General features: G+C 48.8%; 1 long non-coding RNA gene across 1 annotated transcript in view; it reads right to left on the bottom strand.

Annotated features, from left to right (window-relative positions):
* Positions 1–20,014, bottom strand: part of LOC146855901 (uncharacterized) — a 76,456-nt gene extending 56,442 nt beyond the window's left edge. Inside the window, exon 1 of the long non-coding RNA XR_014980882.1 lies at positions 19,952–20,014. This is a non-coding gene — a long non-coding RNA (uncharacterized LOC146855901). The remainder of the gene's footprint in view (positions 1–19,951) is intronic.
* Positions 20,015–23,226: the final 3,212 nt, after the last annotated feature.

Here is a 23,226-nt window from a genome sequence, read left to right as displayed (position 1 = left end):
AATGAAGCCATGCACATGCTTCATATCAGCCTGCTGTGGAAATAAAATATGTAGCTGTCAACACTGTGAATTCTCTGTCACCTAACTTGCGGACCAAAGTTATAGCAGTCAAACCAGCAACTTTAGCATTAAAAAAGGTTACAAGAAGACAAAGGTTAGAAGGGGGGGGGGCACGCAACCCTTACAAAACTGTTGGTAGATCTCAAGGTGGAATGGGAGAATTATTTACTAGTATTTTATTTCAAAAACTCTTAGGAAGCCTAAAAACCAAAGGAAGTATTTATTATAGGGAGGCCTAGGATTCTCTGAAACGTCTATGGCTACCTACTGGGCACTCAAAGTGAAAGCAGTCTGACCCTTTAAGATGCCATCACAAAGGTAATACAAAATTAAAAAAGTATTTACAAGGCTTTGCACTTAGATTACCTTGATCCTGACACCATCTTTCAAAAATGGGTCTATTGACTTAAATTACATGCTATAGGTGATGGGCTGCAGGATTCTTGACTAGGTTGGCGACGTCTCTGGAACATCTCGGCAATTGGAGACCTTCCCTTTCAATCTCAGTCACAGAAGAGAATAGGGCTTGGAGATGGACTCCAAGGAATATGAACAGGAAGAGGCACAAACAGATTCAGGAAATGGAAACTAGGGATGACATGGTCGGAAAGGAGTCACCAAGAGCACGGTAACTTTCTCTTCCTGAAACTCAGTACCATGGAAAAGAGAGAAACTGGCAGAAAGGCATATAGAAGATTATGAGGCATGTTTTAGAGAAGGAATCCAGCCCCCAGGTGTCCTTACACCAAACTTTTAAGCAAAAGTTGGAAAGAGGAGTAGCCTCAAAGGTTTCACATAGATCTGCCCATAGGAGAAGGTAAATGCTCCATCATCACATGAAACGTTTCCCTGGATTGATGGGATGGCACTAATGCGGGTAATAACCTGTTGAGATGATGCTCAACCTTGTTCTTGAGCCTCCGAATATGAGCAGCCCTAGGAGAGAACAGCTGATTTTCTACCCAAAAGTGGATCGACTGAGCGATTTCAACAAGGAAAGGATGCTTGATGCCCCCTCTCAATTGATATAAGCCTTTATCACCTATCTATATATTAACTCCTTTGCCCTGAAGTAGTGAAACAAATCCCGAATAAGTTGAAATATTGCAGCAAATTTTCTCCAATTCAAGGATCGCCTTCTGCCGAAAAATGGCCACCAGCCTTGTAATTACTGATTGCGTAAGGTGGCTTCCCACTTCCAATTGTTTGAATCTGTGGGACTTGCATCTGCTGGGTAATATTGAATGAGACCACCAATTCTCAGTGTACCCTCGTGCTCCCGAGATCAGGAAAAGGTAACCAAATCCTTTCTGGGTTAGTTATTATCTTTCTTTTAAAGCACATCAGGTAAGAACAAGAGTGTTGGGGCTTATTACATATTAGTTTACTGGCACTACTACCATTATTTACCATGTGCCTTTATTGTTATAGCCGGACTTGCATTAGCAGTGGTGTGTGCAGTTCCTTTAAAAACCTCTGGGGAGTGTGCCAGTCCGATTCATCTAAAATGTCTGAAGGATGTAACATCCACTCCAGCTTATTTTTCTCTCTCGCTACTCATCTCCATTTTCCTGAATTATTAATAATAGATGGGAGATTCCTATTCCTCCACTTACTATTCGTACTTAATGAAAATGGTGGACTAGCATCGGCATTCCTTCTTCATGCAAGGCTCCTAACCTGGCTGTGACAGTTTGCAAGGTCCAATGGATTGTGTGATAACATATTCTTCTATTCCTATTGCTTTAAAATTAAAGGGTTTTTTGCATTTGTATTTCCCAAAGCGCACTGATATATTTTGTAATCAAATGCGAATATTGTTTGGGTTTTAACATGAAGAGCCGTTTATCCTCAAAATGCAGGCTACACTTCATGACACTAGTAGCATAACCTCGCTTTTGATATTGACAACCAGAAGCGTGATTTTAGGAAATTAATGAAGCCAGCAGTTCGTTCATGTATTGTATCTTAGTGTCAAGAAGTTTATCTCACATTTTCTCTGTGAGATGATCCTGCCATCTGCTCATTAGATTAGGTTTTGCAAAAAGTAACAAGTTTTTGTCATGTCTTTACACTCAATAGATTTATGTTGAGGAGAATGTGTATAAAATACATTACAATTTGCATTCTCCAGCTGGCCATTTTGAGTGAGAGCTCTGGTCGACTGAAATTGCAAATGTCTCTTGATTATTTGGTTTGCTGTTTGATAATTTAGCATTAAGCACAATTGACTTTTGGCTTCCCAGTGTGTTGTATGCTTTTTAACTGATGGTTGCTTGTTGGTGAGAAATCGACTCCGCAGACTGTAGATAGGGGAACTCTGGACCAGACTCCATATGATGATCCAGGGGCCACAGGTTGGAAAACTTTGACCAGAGGGACTAGGGTGGACCAAAGCCCAGTACAGGACTTGTTGAATTTGCTAAATGCATAAGCATGATTGCAACAAAATTAAAGTCTAAGAGGTCCATTAGGATGGCGGGCGGAAAAACACCCCGACCGCCATGGAAGCGGAAAAGAACCACCCGCCGACTCCGTGGGAAAACCAGCGGCCAAATTAGCATTAACCGCCCCAAAAATCCGACCGCGGCGGTACAAGGCCAAGAATAACCGCCCGTAGCGGGCGGAGATGGCCAAAATTCGTCCGCTGCGGTCGGAATCGCAGCGTAAAAACAACAAGCCGCCGCAAGTATAGCGGAGACACCGCCCCGGAAATTAGTATATCCCCGACGGTTCAGCGGTACGTACCGCCGTCTCCAACCACAGTGATCGCACAATGGGATGAATGAGAGAGCCAGTGGAAGAGCTGAAGCACAGCCACCGCGGCGGACAAACCGTCAAAAATATGGCGGACGAAGCCAAAACCCCACAAGAAGGCCAAAAAGTGCACACAGAAAACTAGACATGCCTCCCAAATACACACCCCAATGACACAACCACATGGCACAACGAAAAAAACAAATCCCAGGACAACACACCTGTCAGCAACACCCCAATTGGACACACCCACATAGCTGAGTATAAAACCGAGGCAAGAAGGGATACATACCCCAGCTGACAGGAGAGGCAAATGACACAACATCACCAGCCACACCACACACAGCACCACCACCACCTCCACACCAGCACAACTAACCCCCTGCACAACACACACCATTGACAGCACAACGACAACCACCACTCACACTCCTGCACCCACAATCACTTTGCACACCACACACCATAGCCACACAGAAAATGCCCAAATTCACTGAGAGTGAGTTGAAGGTCATGGTAGATGAGATAGTCCCAGTGGAACCACAGCTTTTTGGTACCCTAGTCCAAAAGACACCATTAGCCACAAGGACACAAATGTGGGCTAGGATAGTCCAAAGGGTCAATGCACTAGGGACCACCCCAAGATCAAAAAAGAAGATCATGAAGCATTGGCATGATCTGAAGGGGTGGTCAAGGAGAGGAGGGGCAAGAACCGTGAGCTGGCTCAGAGGACTGGCGGTGGCCCTCCCATTCCACCAAAACCATTCACACAATGGGAGGAGAAGGTGCTTGCCATACTGCATCCAGAGAGTCTCACAGGAGTAGCCGGGGGAGTGGAGGCTGGTAAGTACAAACAAATGACTGCCGCCACTCTGCAATGTACTGCCTTGAACAACTACAAAGCTACACCGCCTAGGACACATACCATCCATCTGCACCACACACTCACAAAAACATGGCTCACAGATCCAACATTCACCCACTCCCATTCACCCCAAACATAGCTAGCAACATAACCATGGGGGCATGTGTACAGGCAGACAGCACTACAACAACCACCAGGCCCCCTGGCCCACACCTGAGCAGGATGGACCCCTCCCCTACCCCACCCAGGAGCATATGTCAGCCATTACACAACCCTCATCAAACTTACAGGTAGCTAGCCATCTTCCCTGGGAGGGTGTTTCTTTCTGGGAGGGCTGCACTACTACTCCCAACATTCCCTCTGTCCCACACCTCAGCAGGATGGAGCCCTCCCCCACTCTACCCAGGAGCAGTTGGAAGCCATTACAGTACACCAAACAAACTTACAGGTAGGTAGCCATCTTCACAATGAGGGTGTCTGGGGTGGGGGGCCTGCACCACTACTCCCACCATGCCCCCTCTCCCACACCTGAGCAGGATGGAGCCCTCCCACCACCCCACCCAGGAGCATGTGTCAGCCATTACACAACCCGCATCAAACTTACAGGTAGGTAGCCATCTTCCCTGGGAGGGTGTTTGTGTCTGGGAGGGCTGTACTACTACTCTCAAAATTCCCTCTGTCCCACGCCTCAGCAGTATGGAGCCCTCCCCCACCCCACCCAGGAGCAGTTGGAAGCCATTGCAGTAGACAAAAAAAACTCACAGGTAGGTAGCCAGTACGTGCACCCACCCATTTTTCTTAAATTAAATGGTGCCATATGACAACACCAGCCATCTCATTGCACAAAGAGGCATACCTACCCCATTGCCAAGCACAATGTGCACACAGGTAAGCTAAGGAAACTGTCACAACCACCAAAGTGTGACACACCAATGCACAAGTAGAAGAAAGCCTGGGCACATTCATGCACAGCAACTAGTTACATGTTCATCACCATGGGGCATGTGCAACAAGCACCATTCTAAAAATATGAAAGCATGTGTGGTGGCACAAATCAAGATATGCACATGACAGGACAAAGGGATGCAGGAGATGACAATGGCCAGTCCATGACCAGATGTGATGTCTGCTAGGCCAGACAAATAAACTATGAGTCCACAATTAAACACATGTTGGGCCAGGCCCTAGATTGCAACAAGTCCCTGTAAACCTCAATTGTGCACTCTTCGCATGGTATGCCTTGACACCTCGCACCATGGACAAGTAATGCTTGTACCACTGCATCATTTCAGGAAGCACAGTACTGCACATAGTCAACAATGTGATGATATGTCAATTGTGCAGTGTACAAAAAGTGAATGACACACAGCTAACACAAAACTTGCCGGGTGCACTGCAATGGCCATTTTACATCTGACCCACAGGTGACCAAGAACTCACTACAGGGGACAACACCTGCAACCTGCAGAGCCAGTCTCCCCCCGTTACATGGACTCTCGGATGTTGAATCCCAGGATTCCATGGACAATGAGCTCGAGGCCGGCCCATCTGGTGGGCCAGGGAGCAACAGGTTTCCAGGACCCCAGCGTCCCCCCCACTACATCTGCGGCAACAACAACTCCACAGCAGACCTCTGCTGTCACAGCCTGTGCGGCCACGCCACCACCACCAGTGCTGCCTGCAACACCCTCCCTGTCCCAGAGAATGCCCAGCACACACCACTCATGGAGGAGGGCAGGGAGAGGATGCGGGTGCCCACAGTGGTGAGGCAACAGGTCCGTGGCAGCAGGGCAGGTGGAATGGGCAGGGTCACCCAGGGACACCAGGAGGCTGGGACCGACTCCCTGGAACACATCACCAGAGTCCTGGGTGCATGTGAACAGCCCAAGGACGAACGGGCCGGTCGGACGATCTGTTGCACGAGCTCATCCTGCTGATGAGGTCCTTCGACAGCCGCATGGGCCAAATCGTGGACCTCTTGGGCCAGCAAGTGGCGGTACTGAGAGACAGGCATGCGCCCCAGACAACACCTCCGCCTCCCTCTGGTGGGCTGCACATTGAAAGTTTACCATCCTCCCCTGCACCCACAGAGAGGGGTGAGTCCTCAGACTCCACTGGCCCTGCAGCAGGCCCCCCCCTACCAAAGGGGCCGTCCCAAGAAGACCCTGGGAGTATCTGGAAGCCAAGCACCTGCCAGATGCCAGTCACAGAGCCAGCCATGATGGCAACCCTCTCCACCACTGCATTGACTTTTTGGATTGTCCTTCCCCACACTGCCTTGTGAATGGCATCTGTCTGTTGGACTGGGTCACCACAGCAATGTGGTGACTACTCAACCATCTCATCTACCACGACTGTCAACTCACTTCTCCCCCCATGGAAATGTACACCCCCCTCTCATCTCACCATAGCAAATAAAATATCCTCACACACATGTTGTTGTGTCTGCTCCGTCTTTATTGCAGGGTGTACAGACTTCAACATGATCACAATGTACCAGGAGCATGGGCTGTATGTAGGCAAGGAGAAGTCTAAGGCACCTAGGGAAACACAACAGAACAACTGTCACTGGTCTGGGTGTGGCATCACAGACATCACACAAGCCCTAACACCAGGATAACCCAACATGCACATGTCACAATGGCCACCAAGTGTCAACATACACGTCCCGTTGATGATCCCAAATGACATATCCTAGAAACATTTGCAACCACCACTGAGTCTACAACTGGCTGATGCTACAATTCTCACATGCCCCTTCACGACAACAGCAATATCATCAGACAATGGGTATGTTGCACATTGACACCCACCGTCAAGTGAAGTAGCGGGTGATGAGCTGTTCACGCAGGTCAACACCTTCCTCCTCTCCACTGCCCTCATCTCTGGACACAGCTTGGTTTGCAGGCTGGGGCCTTGGGTCCACACCATCATCCAGGAGCAGGGGAATCTCCTTGCGAATGGCTAGGTTGTGGAGCATGCAGCATGCCACTACAATCTGACACACCTTCCTGGACGAGTGTGCCAGTGCACCTCCAGTCGTGTCCAGGCACCAGAAACGTGACTTGAGCAGGCCAAAAGTACGCTCCACCACACAACGTGTCCTCCCTTGGGCCTCATTGTAGCGGACTTCAGCCGGGGACCTGGGATTCCGCAGTGGGCTCAGCAACCAGGGACGGTTGGGATATGCAGAGTCACCTAGGTATGACAAACACAAATAGACATTGCAGCGTCGCAGAGTCTCAGGGCAGCAGGTCACACACACAGCATGCCACACGACTAGGCATACTCACCCACAATCCATTCACGCTCTGGAAGAAGATTAGCCATCAGCTGGGGTACTATGCTGTTCCGCAGGATGTAGGAGTCGTGGGCTGAACCTGGGAATTTGGCACACACCTGCGAGATGGTCATATCTGCCAGGCACACCACCTGCACATTGATGGAGTGGTAATGCTTGTGATTGCGGTAAATGTACTCACTTGCCTATGGTGGCACATGAGCGACTTAGGTGCAATCAATGCCCCCAACAACATTGGGGATGTGTCCAAGGGGATAGAAGACTCCCTTCACAGCTGGCAATTCAGCACCCCTGGGGAAATGGATGTATCTGTCCTTGTATAGCATCATGGCGGACAGTACATCACGCAGCACCATGCTGAATATCGGTTGTGACATCCCACCAGCGCTGGCCACAGTCTCCTGGAATGATCCAGTGGCAAAAAAATGCAGGGCTGCCATCACCTTATAAGTAGGGGTGAAAGCTGTTGGATATGTCCTGCGTAGCTGCAGGTGGGGCTCCAACAGATCACAAAGGGTTTTCAGGGTGGCTCTGTCCAGGCGGCATTTGCGTATGATCTCAACATCCTCCATGTCCTCCAGCACCGTTAAGTGACGAGTCAAATTTGGCCTCCTCCTATTGGAGATGATAGTAGACACATGTCAATGCAATACATCATGAGATGTGCCCAGCATATCACGTTCTGGGTGACACAACAACAACGACTGACATCTATAGTGACTAACAGACCAGCTTCCACGGAAGGACACCGTCAGCTACACAAAGGGCACACGTGTCAACTTACACAAGACAAGTACCTCAAACACCACCTTTGGCAATGTGAATGCACATAGGGATATGGCCACAGTACACATGTGCACACCTGGGAGTCTAGCATCCAGCATATCTGTAACTAATCAAAACCACTGTCTCATACCTAGCTTCTGTACTGGTCACACCTAAATGCGTCATTACAACCTGGCACACATCCACCACACAATGACCACAGTCGGCGCTGGAATGATGAATGTGTTCATGAGCAGACATGAGAGGCAATGCTAAATAGATCAACATTCATCGAGACGAGCATTGCTGTGATTGTCACTGGACCTCAACACATTGACATGTGTACACATTGTACACATTGTACAGTCCAGGACTACACTGTCCTGCCAACACCAACATCAAATCCTTAAGTGACATGTGACAATTGAACATTGGCATTGTGTGCACAATGATGTGCCATTGAACATGTTGGCACTGTGCACTGTTGATGTTTGACAGATGGCCATTGCCATTGTATGGCACCCATATCATGGTAGCTACCGCCTGGCCCTGGTGGTGTGTCACCAGCACCCCCATTCACACAAGTGCGGTAATCATAGGCATGGAGACATGTGGAAATGGTGGTTGGCATGCTCCGCCGCCAGAATGGCGGTGCCTCGTGTCAATGCATGGCGCCCATATCATGGTAGCTACAGCCTGGCACTGGCAGTGTGTCACCAACACCCCCATTCACACAAGTGCGGTAGTCATAGGCATGGAGACATGTAGAAATGGCGGTTGGCATGCTCGGCCTCCAGAATGGCGGTGCCTCGTGTCAATGCATGGCACCCATATTGCGGTAGCTACCGCCTGACACCGGCGGTGTGTCACCAGCACCCACATTCACACAAGTGCTGTAGTCATAGGCATGGAGACCTGTGGAAATGGCAGTTGGCATGCCCCGCCACTAAAATCGCGATAGCGCACACCGGACCCCTGCAGTGTTACACCGCCATGGAGCTCACCCTAGAGCCAATGCGAAGCTCGATAGCGGTGGCATGATGCAATTTTGAAGATAGTGGTAGGCGTGCTCCGCCACCACGGAGGTGGTCATTGGCTGCATCTGAAAGATGCACCATCGCGGTAGCCCACCCCGGGCCCCAGAGTTGTATCAGCGCCATGGAGCATGCCCTTACAGCCAATGGGAGCCATGATTGTGGTGACATAATGCAATTTTGAAGATCGCGGTAGGCGTGCTCTGCCACTGCGGGGGCGGTCATTGGATGCATTTGAAACAGGCAGACCTGGACCACCAATTGCTGCAGCTTGGCACCTTTGCAATGACCCCAGGGGGCTATATATGTGGGAGTGGGCCTCACATTACCACTGCTCACAGACCCTGCTGCCTGAGACCCCTCACCTGCTGCTGCCTCCAGGGACTGCTGCCTGAGACCCCTCACCTGCTGCTGCCTCCAGGGACTGCTGCCTGGGAACCCTCGCCACCAAAATCCCCTGCTGTTGTCTCACGTCCACAGTGATGGCAAGGACAGAGAAGATCTGTGCCAGTCCCTTCACGAGCGAGGAGCTGGAGGTCCTGGTGGACGAGGTGCTCACACAGTACCCAAGGCTATATGGTGCCCCAAATGTCGTGGTAAGTCTTCAACAGTGGTGTGGTAGGGCAGGGGGGCCACACATGTAGTGGACTGATGCAGTATGTGCCTGGGAGTGTGGGGTAGTGTCATGCACTGCCTGACATGCTGTCTCCAGTGGGAGGGTGTGTGTACCCAATGCCACAACTTTCCCTCCCTGCACATGTATGTATGAGTGACCTGTGTTGTGTTGTCAGCCATACAGTGACACAGAAGGTTGTTCATGCTGTAGTCAGGACAGTGATTGCTTGGCTGGATGTCTGTGTGTGCCCTTGTAGTCCATCTCAGTGTGAGCCCAGCTGGCCTGCACAGTCCCCGCCTACAAAGACAAGGACAACTCACTCAACTTACAGAGTGTGACATCAGTCTTGTCACATATCACTCCAACTATGGTCCATCTCAGCACTGTGGTTTGCACACAACTGCCCTTGTGATTGACATATTGGATTTGTGATCTCATGTCCATCCATTTGATCATCATGACACATTCAAATATTCACAAGACAGGGACATTGATGGTTGTGCAGTCTTGGACACAGTGAGTCCACCCACAAACACAGGTTGACATGTGATGTATGTGTTGCTCAAGCAAACAATGGACTGGAGATGTGGGCAGACTATATGGGTGTTTCAGTGCTGGCATCCTGCATGTGTGTGAGATGTGCAGGGACTGTGTTCCCCCTCACACCTGCACTTGCTTCGGGCTACTCAAGATGCTCCGGAGGTTTTTGCCTCTGCTCTAAGAAGAGCACAGAAAGATCACTGTACAGGCCTTGGTTGGTTCCAGATTGGACTATGCTAATGTCCTGTACAGTGGCCTCCCGGACTATCTTGTTCAGCGGCTGCAGGCTGTGCAGAACGCTGCAGCTCGCGCTATTTTTGGCCTCCATAGGCGAGTTGGAGCCTCCGGTTTGTTGCGGTCGCTTCATTGGCTGTCCATCCGGAAGCGGATCATGTTTAAAGTTCTGACGCTGGCGCATAAAGCGCTTTTTGGCGTGGGCGCGAAATACCTCCAACGCAGGCTCGCCTTCTATCGCCCTGCCAGATCCTTGCGATCCGAATCTCTGTTCTTGGCTGTGGTTCCTCGAATTAGGAAGGCACGCTCTGGAGGGCGCTCCTTTAGTCTGAGGGCCCCTCAGTTGTGGAACACCCTCCCTTTGGCCCTACGGTCCTCTATTAATCTGCTTCACTTTAGGAAGAGCCTGAAGACCTGGCTTTTTAACCATTAGTATTTCTGCTGTTCTTTTTTTCAGTTGTTCGCTGTATGGTGTTATGTTTTTTATTCTGAGCTGCCTCGATAAAGCGCCGGGACACTCCTTTGGAGTAGCCGTGCGCTATAAAAATAAATGTATAACATAACATAACATGCTTTAAAATCAGCTTTTCCCATGCAGGGGTCCCATGTGGGCTGTACTATAGTCTCTGATTGACCTATCGTTGGATATGTGAGGATTTTGTATCTTGCTGCCATACTGATAGATGTCGGTACATGGCACTGTGTCCCTAATCATATCTCCCTCTTGTCTCCCATGCCTGCAGCTCAAGGTACACCAGCGTAAGGCTATGTGGAGGGCCATTGCAGCGAAGGTGCGAGTCCTGGGGGTCTCAAACCGATGGTGCACCCACTGCCACAAGAGATGGGACGACATCAGCCGGCTGGCAAAGAATGTGGCGGAGATGACCCTGGGGCTGCTTCCTCGCACTGGGAGTCTGGCACGGCGCAGCATGACACCACTAATGGGGCGCATCTTGGCGGTGACACAGCCTGAGCTGGATGCACGTTTGAAGGAGCATCAGCAGCAAGCCAGGGGTGAGCATTTGGGGAGTCTGACTTTGGATGGGAGTGGCTGCATGTGTACAGAGCCTGTGCCAGCGCTGGCCTTTGTGATGTTGGTAGTGTGATGGTGCGGCATGTAAGTGGCTGCTGGCCTGGGTGCCTGTGGCATGCATTTGCCCTACCTGTACTTGCAAAGTAGATTTGGATGCTGTGCCTTCACATTACATTCTGAGTTGTGCTCTTCAGGTTTCTTCTGCATTGGTGTAGTCTTGGGAATCCCATGGGAGGAAACGGCAGTGTGCCCAATCTGACTGTGCGTACATCAATGCGTCCATTGCATGCACCCATATTGGGGCGGGCTAGACATCTTACAGCAATGTGCAGCATTCTATTGTCCCCAAGGTACGACATGGTGGGTGGCATGGACTAATGTCCATTGTGGACTGTCATGTTGTAGTCTGGGTCTGTGTTGTCCCCTCCTGTTCCATCCAGTTCTGTCACTGGCAACAAGTACTGTGCCCCCATCATGTCCCTAGATGTGCTCAGAACTAGTTGTGTGTCTGTTTGAACAGAGCCACAAGCAGGGTGTTGTGCTGTGTGGTCATCACATGGCTCACTCATGCCTGAGTTTCCAGTTTCCACGCACTGGTTGAGTCTATGTAGTGAATTGGCATGATGTGGTTGCACAGGGTGGTCTGCAACATGTAGATTTGCTCTACTTTTGTCATGCATTGCTTGCATATGTTTGTTCTGTTTTTGTGACTGACCTGTCCCTACATCTCTGTCTCCCATGCAGCATCAACTGTGGGTACGGATGGACAGGAGAAGGACACCAGTGGGGGTGAAACTAGCACCACAGCTGCCCAGGAGCCCAGTGACACAGATGTCACCAGCACATCAGAGGGGGACAGGAGTCTGCTGGAGGAGTCCCAGCCTTAGAAGCAAAGTACCACATCATTCGATGCCAGCGGGGATGCGTCCATGTTGGAGGGCACAGGGAAGGGAACGGGGACTCTGCATTGACTTCCACCACACAGCGGCCATTGCCCACCCTCCCAGCCACATCCTCTGGTGCTGCCCGTGTCCACCTCACTAAGAGGGGAAGAGTGTCCTTCACCCCTGGCACCGCTGCCCCTGCCCCTGTCCCCCCTGCTGCCATCAGTGCTGAGTCTGTGGACCTTTTGTACCAACTGTGTGTAGGCCAGATAGCTCTCCTCAATGCCTTCATTGACCACAACAAGAAATTGGCCCAGGTGGTTGCTTTCATGGAGGGCATACATTCCGACATGGGTGGGCTGCACCGGACAGTCCAGGCTTTGTCATCAACAGTGATGTCTGCCCTGCAACAGGCACATTCTCACAGTTCAGCTCCAGTCCCTTTGTCCCCCTCCAGGCAGTAGCCATGTCTGACGATAGTGAACACGGTCCACATACATCAAAGTCACGATACAGTACACGGAGCACACAGCAGCAGCAACCTAAGCGGTCCCGTGCGCAGACACCATCCCCACAGAAGACCAAAGGCACCCCGAAGCGCAGGGAGAAAAGCCCGTCAGGCGACACCAGTGGACAATTAGCAAAGCAGCAGACCTCAGGCACACATGCCTCAGTGGCATCCCCATCCAAGGACTCTCCTGCCCCTAAAGCATCGCGCAAAGATAATCGTACAGTGTCTGTGCCCACCAAGGAGGTGGTGCATGCCAAGGGTACACCTAGGAAGGGCTCAAAGGCAGTATCACCAATCACCTCGACTCCCATTCCAAGCCCAGTAAAGCAGGGGCCGGAGGGCACTGTAGGGGTAACACCTAGTAAACAGGGGAAGGGGGGGCAGAGGCGAAGCAAGGCAAAGCATTCCGCTGGGTCCAGCACATCACCAGAGGGGCTGCCAGGGCCTGCACCTGCTGCAGCAGTGGTGGTGTGTGTGCCTGTTGTGCCCACACCACTTCCCATTAATCCCAAGTCAGGCAAGCCATTTAGGATCCCCAAGAAGTGGAAGGGCACCCCTCCACAATCTCCCAGCCACACCGTGACTCCTGTCTGAATGACTCCACCTCCACATGCCACCTCACCACCTGGTCCAAACAGCCCTCCAGCTTGCCAAGCCACTGATAGCTCTACCTTAGCTGTTCCACTCTTTCCCCCTTTAAGTGCCCCGACAGTCCCCGAGACACAGCCAGCTCCCAGTCCGCCTGACAGCCAAGTCTGAGTGTCAGTCACCCTCACACACCTGTGTCTCACACAGGTGGGCCTGTACTGCACATTGTTGCCCCCTGACTGTGTTGCTGACCATGGAAAGGTACAGTTGCACAGATTCCATGTGCAGCTTCTCATGGACTCAGTCTGCAGTTTGTCATGCCCACTGGCCTTGCCGTTCATTGCTGTGTTGGACCCTTCCCTGTGCAGCTTCTCATGGACATGCTCTGCACTCTGCCCTGGCCACTGGCCTTGTTGTTCACTGCTATTTTGGACCCTTGCCTGTGCAGCTTCTCATGGACATGCTCTGCACTCTGCCCTGGCCACTGGCCTTGTTGTTCACTGCTGTTTTGCCCTTGCCTGTGCAGCTTCTCATGGACATGCTCTGCATTTTGTGCCTTACTCTTCTCTTCTCATGGTGCCTATCTGTGCAATTTGTGAATAAAGACAGTTGCTCCAGTTGTCTATTTTGTCAGTGTCCTTACTGAATAAAGTTCTTTTGCTGTGTGTAAATGGTTTACTGTGCCACATGGTCTGTGTGGCACTTCAACATGGTCAATGTTTGGGCTCATTTGCTCTCTTTTTTTCAGGGGTGACAGGGTCTTCAGTTCTTCTTGGCACAGATGCTTGTGGTGGCAACTGTGTCAATTTCGAATGGTTTGCAGTTGTCATTTAATTGATTAATTCATGTTGGCTCAATTGCACACATGTCAGGTTGGGGGGCACTGTCAGCACAGGGTGGGTTTCTGCACACAGTATTGCAGGCAGGCTGTCCAGGGTCATCATGTGTGTGTTCTTCCTATATGTGTGGCCAGTGGTGTATGTGTGTGGTCATCTTGTGATGGCCAGTCACCCTAGTCCCATGGCTTACTTTCCATGAGTGCTCTTGGATGGCCAGGTAGTGTGCAGTGTGAAGGGGGTGAGTTTGTGGGGAGTGTTGATGTGTGCATGCCTATGCAATGTCAACTACACACATGTGTCACCCAGGTGTTGTGTGCCTGTTGTTTTGATTGTTCATCCCTGTGGATGTGGTTGTATGCCCATGTGTGAGTTGTATGTTGTGCACTGTGCAGTGTGTTAGTGTGCCCTTGCAGTTCTGTCTGACTCCTACTTGTTGTTTTTGTCACTTGTGAGTATGCAGAGGGTGTTACTGGCAATTCAGTGTTGTGTGTTGTTGCACATCCATGTGTCTGGTGGCTGTTTGTGGGGTTTGTTTCTCTGTGTATGGTACACTCCTGCCATGTCCCCTACTGACATGCAGTACACTTCACTTTGGTGTGAGCTGTCCCCTTGGTTTGTATGTGTGTGTGCCTCCCCATGACTCCAGTTGTGCCACTGTGCTTTGTGGTGCAGTTCTTTGTCCAGGGTCAATGTGTCACTCAGTGCATTTCCCCAAAGGGTCATGTGTGATGTTCTGGTGCTGTTTGTCAGTCATGGTTGCTGCTATGCAGTTCAACTGTGTGCTGCCCAGTCATGTGGTCAAGTTGTTTCCACCTTTGTGTCCCAGATTTGTGCATCTATTGGGTGTTGTGTTGGATGTATGTGCGTTGTTTGTGTTATTGCTTCACTTCCTGGGTGTGCCGTTGTCTTTGTGCTGTGCTGTATGGTGTTGTGTGGGTTGCTGTTCTGTCACTGACGTCTGTGTATGTCTGGTATGCTTGGTGTGCACACACAGCTTTTTGTGCATGTAGTGCTGTTTGTGTATGTTGCCTTGTGATTGCCTGGTGTGCATCCCCTGATGTCATGCTATGTTTGCTATGTGATTGTTCTGCCAGTGCATCTGTTGTTTGTTTGCTGTGGCTGTGCTGTTCTGTGATGGTGCACTTCGTGTGTGTGTTGTGGTATGTTGTCTGTGCATTGTTCCTGAGTGATGAGATTGTGCACTCCTGTTGTGTCTCTGCTCCCATTGCCTTTCCCCAGTTTAGCTGCACAGGGCATGTCTGTTGTTGTTGTTGTGGCTCTGTGTGTGTTTCAGTTGGGTTATGTGTTTGTCTGTTGTATTTGTTTCCACATTTGTGGTGGCATCCCGGTGTGTGTGTGATGTTTGTGGCTGAGCCTAGGGTGTGTGGTTGTTTGTGTGTATATTGCCTGTCAAGTATAGCCAGCCTTCAATGTGTTTGGCACTGGTGTTGTGTGCTGCTGCTGTGAGGGGGGTATGTGTGTAGATTTTCACTGGTGTTTGTCAGTCCTGAGGTGTGTAGATGGTCCCTGTGTGTAGTGCTGCTGGTGTATTCCTGTGAAGTAGTTGTATGGATGTGTGGCTGTTCCCCGTTTGACTTCAGGGCCTTCCTTTCATCCTTTCATCCTTGTGCCTATACATGGTTTTCCTTGCTGTCTCCCTGTGTGGTTGCACTGAGCTATCTGTGGTTTGATTTCACTTACTGTGCCAGCCATGTGTGCTTTGCTGGTGTGAGGGTGTTGTGCTCTGTTCCTTGTGTTGATGTGATGTACACATGCTTGTTGTGTGTCTCCATGGCCTTGCATTTGTGTGTAGCCCACTTTGGTTTCCCTATTTGTTGTGCTCCATTGCTGTTGGCATGTGGGGTGTGTATGTGTCAGTCTGTGATATGTATGTGTGGCTGTGCAGGATGTGTGTCCATTTGGATGTTGATTCCTTGTGTGTGTTCATTTGTTGCTTGTCCTCATTGCTTTTTCCCTGAGTGTGGTGTAGTGTGCGTTCTGGCCCTGTGCTACTGTGCTGTTTGTTGTGTGTCCCTGTGCAGCCACTCCTGCATTGTGTGTCTCCATGATTGTTTGTTGTGTGGTGCAGGGTATGTATTGCCCTGGCTTGTTGTGCATGGGGTGCACAGGGGGGCACATGTCATGTGCCTTCATTGGGTGTGCTAGTGTGTGGTGGGAGTGGGTGTGTCCCTGTGGTCTTTGTGCCCTGCCCATGCCTGGCACTGGCCCTGCCTTCTGCATTGTGCGCATGTATTTGCTGGTGTTCACCACTGTGGTGACGTGACCGGGACATTGATGCATGGTGGTGGTAGCTGTGTGTCCAGGATGCAGGCAGGTGGGTGATGTGTGGTTTCCCTTGTGGATGTGTCCCTGTCCCCCCTAGGGTGTCTAATGTGGATTTGGACCCTGTGTCAGGCCATGGGTTGTGTGTTGTGTTATTGCATACCTGCAGTGTCGTCAGCGGCGGTCCATGAGTTCCTGGTGATGTAGCAGGTACAGCACCGGAAAGACGTGTAGGGCTGGGTCCATTGCGGTTGTGTCCGGGTGGAGTGGACCGGGACTCTGGTTTCACGCTCTGCTGTTGAGTTTCCGCCGTCTCTGGTTGGGCGGTGTCTCCGCTGCGGTTCGTCTGCTTGCTTGAGTCATCCTAATTTGTGGAGCGGGCGGACGTCATTCCGCATGGCAGAGGGTTTCCATTGGCTGCCACCGCCGCGGTGGTGGGAGCACTTTGATGGCGGTGCGCTTAGCACCGCGGCGGTTTGAAATTGGCCTATGTTTCACCATACTAATATGGCGGCTGTGATGTCCGCTGCTAGCGGGCGGAAAAAGGCATTTTTCCGCACCGCCTGCACAGCGGTGGTCCCACGCCCTACATCCTAATGGACCCCTAAGTGTTCTTATAGTATGTTTGTTAGCTTGTTTGCTTTGCACAGCCTGTATTGTTATATATTTGTAAATGTTACTTTAAACAAAGGGTGTGCACAATTATCTGGATAAGAGATGACAGGGAAACTATGTAGATTTGGCCGATAGGACTGGGGGTATTCCAGTGAGTATGGATCCATGGTTTGGAGTGAGCGGTCTCCAGAATACTGGAAAAGATATGCAGCAGCCCTGGGATCCTAAACACAGACCATTGAAAGATGAACATGTGTGAGAAACAGGCCCTCTGATCTAACCACCATGGTTCCTTCAGAAGCCCCCCAGGTGTTGATTGAAGGCTCGCCGAAAGCAAGGGGATCTTTGAGTGTGAGTGCATGATACCTTTTCTCCGGCTCCATGAAATCAGTTATTAAAAGCATAACCAAAGGGAAACCGAACCTGTTTTCCATCTTCTCCCCTATCTCCCTCCCAGGGACGCGTTGCGGCAACCCATGTGTGACTAAAGAATAAGGAGCAGAGATGGGGGATGAGAAATCTAAAAGTTACGAGCCTCAACTGAAAGGGATTCCTGCCCATACTGTGTAACAACAATATGGTAAAGGTTCATGCATGTATTTACAAGAGTGTGTGGGACTCACCAACCAGGAGTCCTTTCCTGAGGATAGTGCCTATGATATAGAAAGAAGAAATTAAAAAATAAAAAAGATGTTAAGAAATAATATTTCTCACTACAATTGAATGAGGAGGCACACAAGATCAAGCATGAATCCCAAATATGAGGTATGAGAAATACCCAGATGAAATTATTATACCAAATTATTCACTGTTAGATTTGGGGGTCTCTAGTTGGCAGAGGTAGGCACCTTAGACAAAAAGGGACCCTTGCGTCTAGTCAGTGTAAGGGGGATACACACTATTGATAACCCCTGCTCACCCCCTTGGTAGCTTGGCATGAGCAGACAGGCTTATCCCCAAGGCAATGTGTAAAGTATTTGTACCAACACTCACAGTAATATAATGAAACACCCTAAAAGGACACTACACAAGTTATTTATAAAAATATAAATCACTTTATATAGATCAGGCAGATCAGAACGTCATACATCCAACATACATAAGTAAACTTTCTTTAGAATGTTCTTTGCAGTGTTCTTATCAAGAAAAAGAAAAAAGAAAATGATGTGGTAAAGGTAAGCTTGTAGTCTCTCTACTTCGTTAGGTATATATGCAAAACAGTCCCCCAGGTGCGGTAGATAACTGGGCAAGGGACTGTATCAATTGCTCGGAGCGTTTGGTTATGAGCACCTGGTACTTGTTGAGTGGTGCCCAGTACTTCTCCTATCTCCCAAAGGCTTTTGCCCCTTTAAATGGCTGACCCCGTAGTCAGCACTGCAGACTTATGCCAACAAGCGCCATGGGCGAGAGGGTTGCTTTCGGAGGGCCGGCCCCGGTACCGCAGCTCTTCACTGTGCCGGCACGGGCCGCTCCTTCCTGTATGTGAACAGAATACAGTCCCCCAACAGGCCTACACGTGGGGATTCAGAGCGAGCGTACCTGGAGCAAGGCGGTCTCTTCGGGTAGGCGACAGCTGCTCGTTGGGTTGCTGGGGATGCCTTACGTTTCCTGGAATCCCTCGGTGGCCGAGTGACGTGTCGGCGCTGGGGCCAATCCCAGCACGGCTCCTCCTGGACGCTCCCCTTCATTGCCGGGGGACACTTCAGTGCTTAAGCCAATCCCTGCGCGGCCCTGCGGTGACATTGGCAGACTCCGGGGCGCAGCGGTGATTGCAAAAAAGTCAGGAGAAACCACGCCAAGGATGCCAGGTCTAACAGTCACCTTAGGTAAAAAGATAGAGCTTGTGCACCATCTGGTCCCTCTCCTCCATATCTATTTCCCCAGATCACTGAATCATAGGAAAAACAGAAAGCCAGTGCAGCCCAGAGGGAGAAGGATCTGCTGGATATGTACCCCATGTTTTCGTAAACAATGGGGTAACCCAGTATCCCTCAGACCCTGGGCAGTTTTATATCAAAAAAACAATGGTTCTGTTGGGTGAAAAATATATCTTTCTATATACATCGCAAAAATCATACGCTATTCAAGAATCTTTTCAGTGAGTCACAGGTAACACATAGACCAAAAACAAAATCTCCAGTAATTTCAGTTTTTTATATAAATTATGTCATGCATATATATCCAACAATCATTTGGAGAGGCCATCAAAATACATAGTGATGACAATTAGTGACAAAGTGACAATTGGTGCTCAGTGATGAAGTGCATAATATACACAGTGTAATTTAAAAAGATCGAAATTTACATTGGCCAGAAAACGAGAATTTATAGTAGAACTGCGAAATACAATAATTCAATTTTACGCAGACTCTAATTGCTGGTCCAGGGGATAGTGTCGACGTTTCAACCCAAATTCTGCACTACTCTAAAGTCAGTGCGGGTCTTTATCAGAACAAGGACAACAGAATGATGGCCTGTAAAAGGTAATTGGCTAGAGTCAGATGTGTTACCAAAGGAGCAATGACTCATATGTCAATGAGGTGGCATAACACTCACCTATGATATGGTATGCGGTTTAGTGTGGTAGATTCACATCTAAATCCTTCCAAGGTTAACAACTCCCGATTAAGATCTCGAAATAGAATTAATCAAAATATATCTGTAAATGAGTGGAACAAAGGTGAAACTAATTTTAGTTGGACCATCTAAGAACTACATTATTTAAAATTCAATGACTCCAATCAAATAATTAAACTAAGTTTAGAGTGTTATAATTAATATAACACAATAGCAAGAGATTCCTTATTTATACGTGCCCTAGTTAGTTCATTGTGCAGATGGCTTTTAATAGCAAATATGCTCACCTATTGAAAGTAAGTTGAGGCGGGGGGCCGTCACTCACGCTGATACTTCAAGCGTTCTATCTTTTAAGTATACAGAGATTAAGGTTAGAATTCAAAGAGCCTTTTAGCGAGCAGCGAGTATTAACAACGCTGCACAGAGTTCTATCCATACTGGGAGCTTACCTTTGTCGGGAAGTTTTAAGGACGGCAGGCAAAAGTCCTAGCTCGTCAGCCACCATACGCAGCAGCGCTCGAAATGAGCCTGCTGATATACCCAGACCGCATGCGCAAATGCGCTGAGCGTGACTCGTTACCAGGTAACCTGCGACGTCCAAAAGCGTCCTACGTAAAGAACGTTGCTAAGTAATGAGTATACCAAATATCACGCTTCTAGCGGAAAGGCCAGTGTGGTTCAGCAAGATTATTGTGTCAACTACTCAAGTAGAAAGTCACGCGTTTACACATCAAAAATAATGACGTGTATGCATGTTGATGTGCAAGTATTAATGTGATTCATGAGGGTTATAATTTATCGAATATACCATATATTTGCTCGCACATCCGGACATCGTTAAGCTTGTATCCTCTAATGAGCTAAACAGTCACAATTGAACATTTTAAGGTAATGCACATGCAATTTCATGGTTCATGGGAATTGTAATTCATCAAAGTTCCATAAATTTACTGAATAACGTATGATTTTTGCGACGTATATAGAAGGATATGTACCCCATGCATCACAAAGGGGTTAGTGGCACGGCCATTGATACAGCCAGAAAATGTGCGGTGCTGGCGGGGCTGAGACTAGAGCTAACATGCAAGTAATTGCTGCAATATTACTGACTGACCGTAAAGGACATGGTAGTGGGGAGTGAGCAAGTAGACAAGAGGCGAATTCCCGACGTTGGATCGGACCACCTTTGATTTAGTTTAAAAAAAGTAATTCCTAATATCAGAGAAAGCCCTACTCCATTCCCAGAGGAACTATGGGGTGTGTTTGATGCACATAGACCTAACTGAGTGGATGTGAATTAGTTGCTGCAATTGCTAGTACAGAGCGAGGTGTGATAAAAGTTGGTGGAGAAGTGGCTGTGGCCTATTGTTACCCCTGGAGATGACTGAGAGTAGAGCGCACCAAAATATGTGTTGTTGAATGGGATCGCATATATGTGTCCAGTGAGAACTGATTGGACTAAACAAAATAAGAGTGAAGAACTGGCTGATTATTTGAACGGAAATATTGATGTGTTTGAATGGTACTCGGGTATAGCCCATCCTACAGAGATAGCTCAGGAAGATATTGATGCTGCTTTTGTACACACATTGCTACTAAATGTAAGAAGTCAGTTAATGATTCTCTGCATCAGATGGCAGACCAAGAAGTTGGTGACTGAAGATGGTCACCAACTATTGTGTAGCTTTAGAAGAGTAGAACAGTGAAGAAAGAGAATGTGGAATTCAAACTGGTGTTGCTGAATTTGCAGAATAATTACATTCAAGGGTGTGGGACGGGCAGCACTGAAAAAAGGAGAAATAAAGGAGTAAAGGAAAGGTAGGCGGGAGAGACAATGGAAGTGGCTAGTGAGAGGCCCAGAGTGTGGGAGGACCATGTATTGCTTATGAACAGTTGGGTCATTGGAAATGTCAGTACGTTGTGTCAAATTCACAAGTCCTCCTCGATCATTCTGGGTTTCATCAGATTACTCAAAGCTTTTCTCCTGAATTTCAGAAAAGCAGAAGCTATTCAGACTGCCATGAATACTTTAATTTCAGTAGATCTATAGGTCCCATATAAATTGTGACATTAATGGTGTATTATTTCTTTTTTTTTTTACAAGTGCACTAGTTGCTCAGCTCTAAAAGCCCTACTTTACCTCTCTCTAGCATGTCAATAGACGTAGTCAGAATTTCTAACCAACAAGTTCCTCACCATATTTCTGATTCCAGTCCCCCTTCCCCATCTAATCTGCCAGGCAGAGATATTTGTTGGAAATCAAACTTTACAGTGTTTTGCAATCTGGGACGTGTCTTCTTTAATATACCCTCTCACCAAAAAAGCAAACTATTTGTAGTAATGTTTGAGAGCACTGTAGGAAATTGGGGTTTTGGTTAAGGGGGTGAAGGCCCTTTTCAAGCAATAACTACAATCCCTGTCAGGGTGAACCACAAAAGTCACTAAATTGACCTGTGCTTTACCCACTGGTAGCTTGGCACAAAAGCAGTCAAGCTTAACTTAGAGGCAACATGTACCGTATGTATGCAGTGATAAAGTGGGAACACAGCACAAGAAAAATCCCAAAGCAATTTAGAAAAATAGAGTCAACTTTAATGAAAAGAATTATACCAGACCTACAAAGATCCAATCAGTAGAAGTAGAAATATGCAATTTCGAAATTGTAGTGATTAAATCACAAAGCGCCACTCACAGTCATCTGGTTGTGCTAGACTGAGGGAATGTCACAGTTTCAGGCTAACCATGATAGAGCGCGGGTCAGATACATGGACTGGATAAGTCTAGCTAAAAAAGATACCTCGTCAAGTTTCAGCCTGAAGAGTCCAAGCCAAGTGGAGGAGGCCCGAGGAGAGCGTTATGGATGGTCGTCTTTGTAGCGTGAAAATCTGGTCGGGCGTCGCGGATGGTCATTGCTGGAGCTTCACATTGATGGTCACCTTGGGCAGTCATTGGTGTATCATGAAGTGTAGATCTTGCATGGCCGGTCATCGCTGGCAGTCACTCTAGCATGAAGAGTCGGGTTCACTGGAGCTTTGTGTTAGCAGTCATCACGGACAGTAGAGTCTAGGCTTGAATGGGCCTGTTCACAGTTGCAAAGAGTCCAAAACTTTAGGATTTCAACTTTCTTGGCAGAGGAGCGCACTCTGATGCTAGCCAAGGTTCCAGGTCCTAATGAGGAACCTCTTGGGAATCGAGGACTCATTTTAGCCGACGCCAGCAAAGATCAGGCAGGTCAAGTTGCAGGGGATGTATGATGTAACAACGCGTACCATTACAACGCGGTATGTTACATCGCGGTTTTAACAACGCAAGTTGTTACATCGACTTGCGTTGGAGGGCGCTGGACATAGGAATAGTGTGAATTACTATTCCAACTCCAGTCTACGTACAGTAGGGAAGGTGTTGGAAAGTAATTCACACTATTCCTTATCCTATAGCGCCCTCCAGTGCAAGTCGGTGTAACGACTTGCGTTGTTAAAACCACGATGTAACCATACCGCATTGTAATGGTTGCGTGGTAAAGGATGTTTCCCGTTTTAGGTCCGGTTGCATAGGGTCAGCTGAACAGTTGCAGAGAGGCATCTGAAGCTTATTGTGTCCCTGTAGCTCAGAACAGGAGGCCATCCAGCCAGCCCTTGGAGTCACTCTGGTGGTTCTGGGTTCAAGGAGCAGGTCCAGGCTTCCTTCCTCAGGAAGCAGGGCAGTGCTTAGAAGCAGGGCAGTC

This window comes from Triturus cristatus, chromosome 4_1 (assembly GCF_964204655.1).
Source record: "Triturus cristatus chromosome 4_1, aTriCri1.1, whole genome shotgun sequence".
In the NCBI taxonomy this organism is placed as follows: domain Eukaryota; kingdom Metazoa; phylum Chordata; class Amphibia; order Caudata; family Salamandridae; genus Triturus; species Triturus cristatus.
The sequence above is the reverse complement of the archived record's forward strand: the minus strand, read 5'-3'. Positions and strand labels throughout refer to the sequence as shown.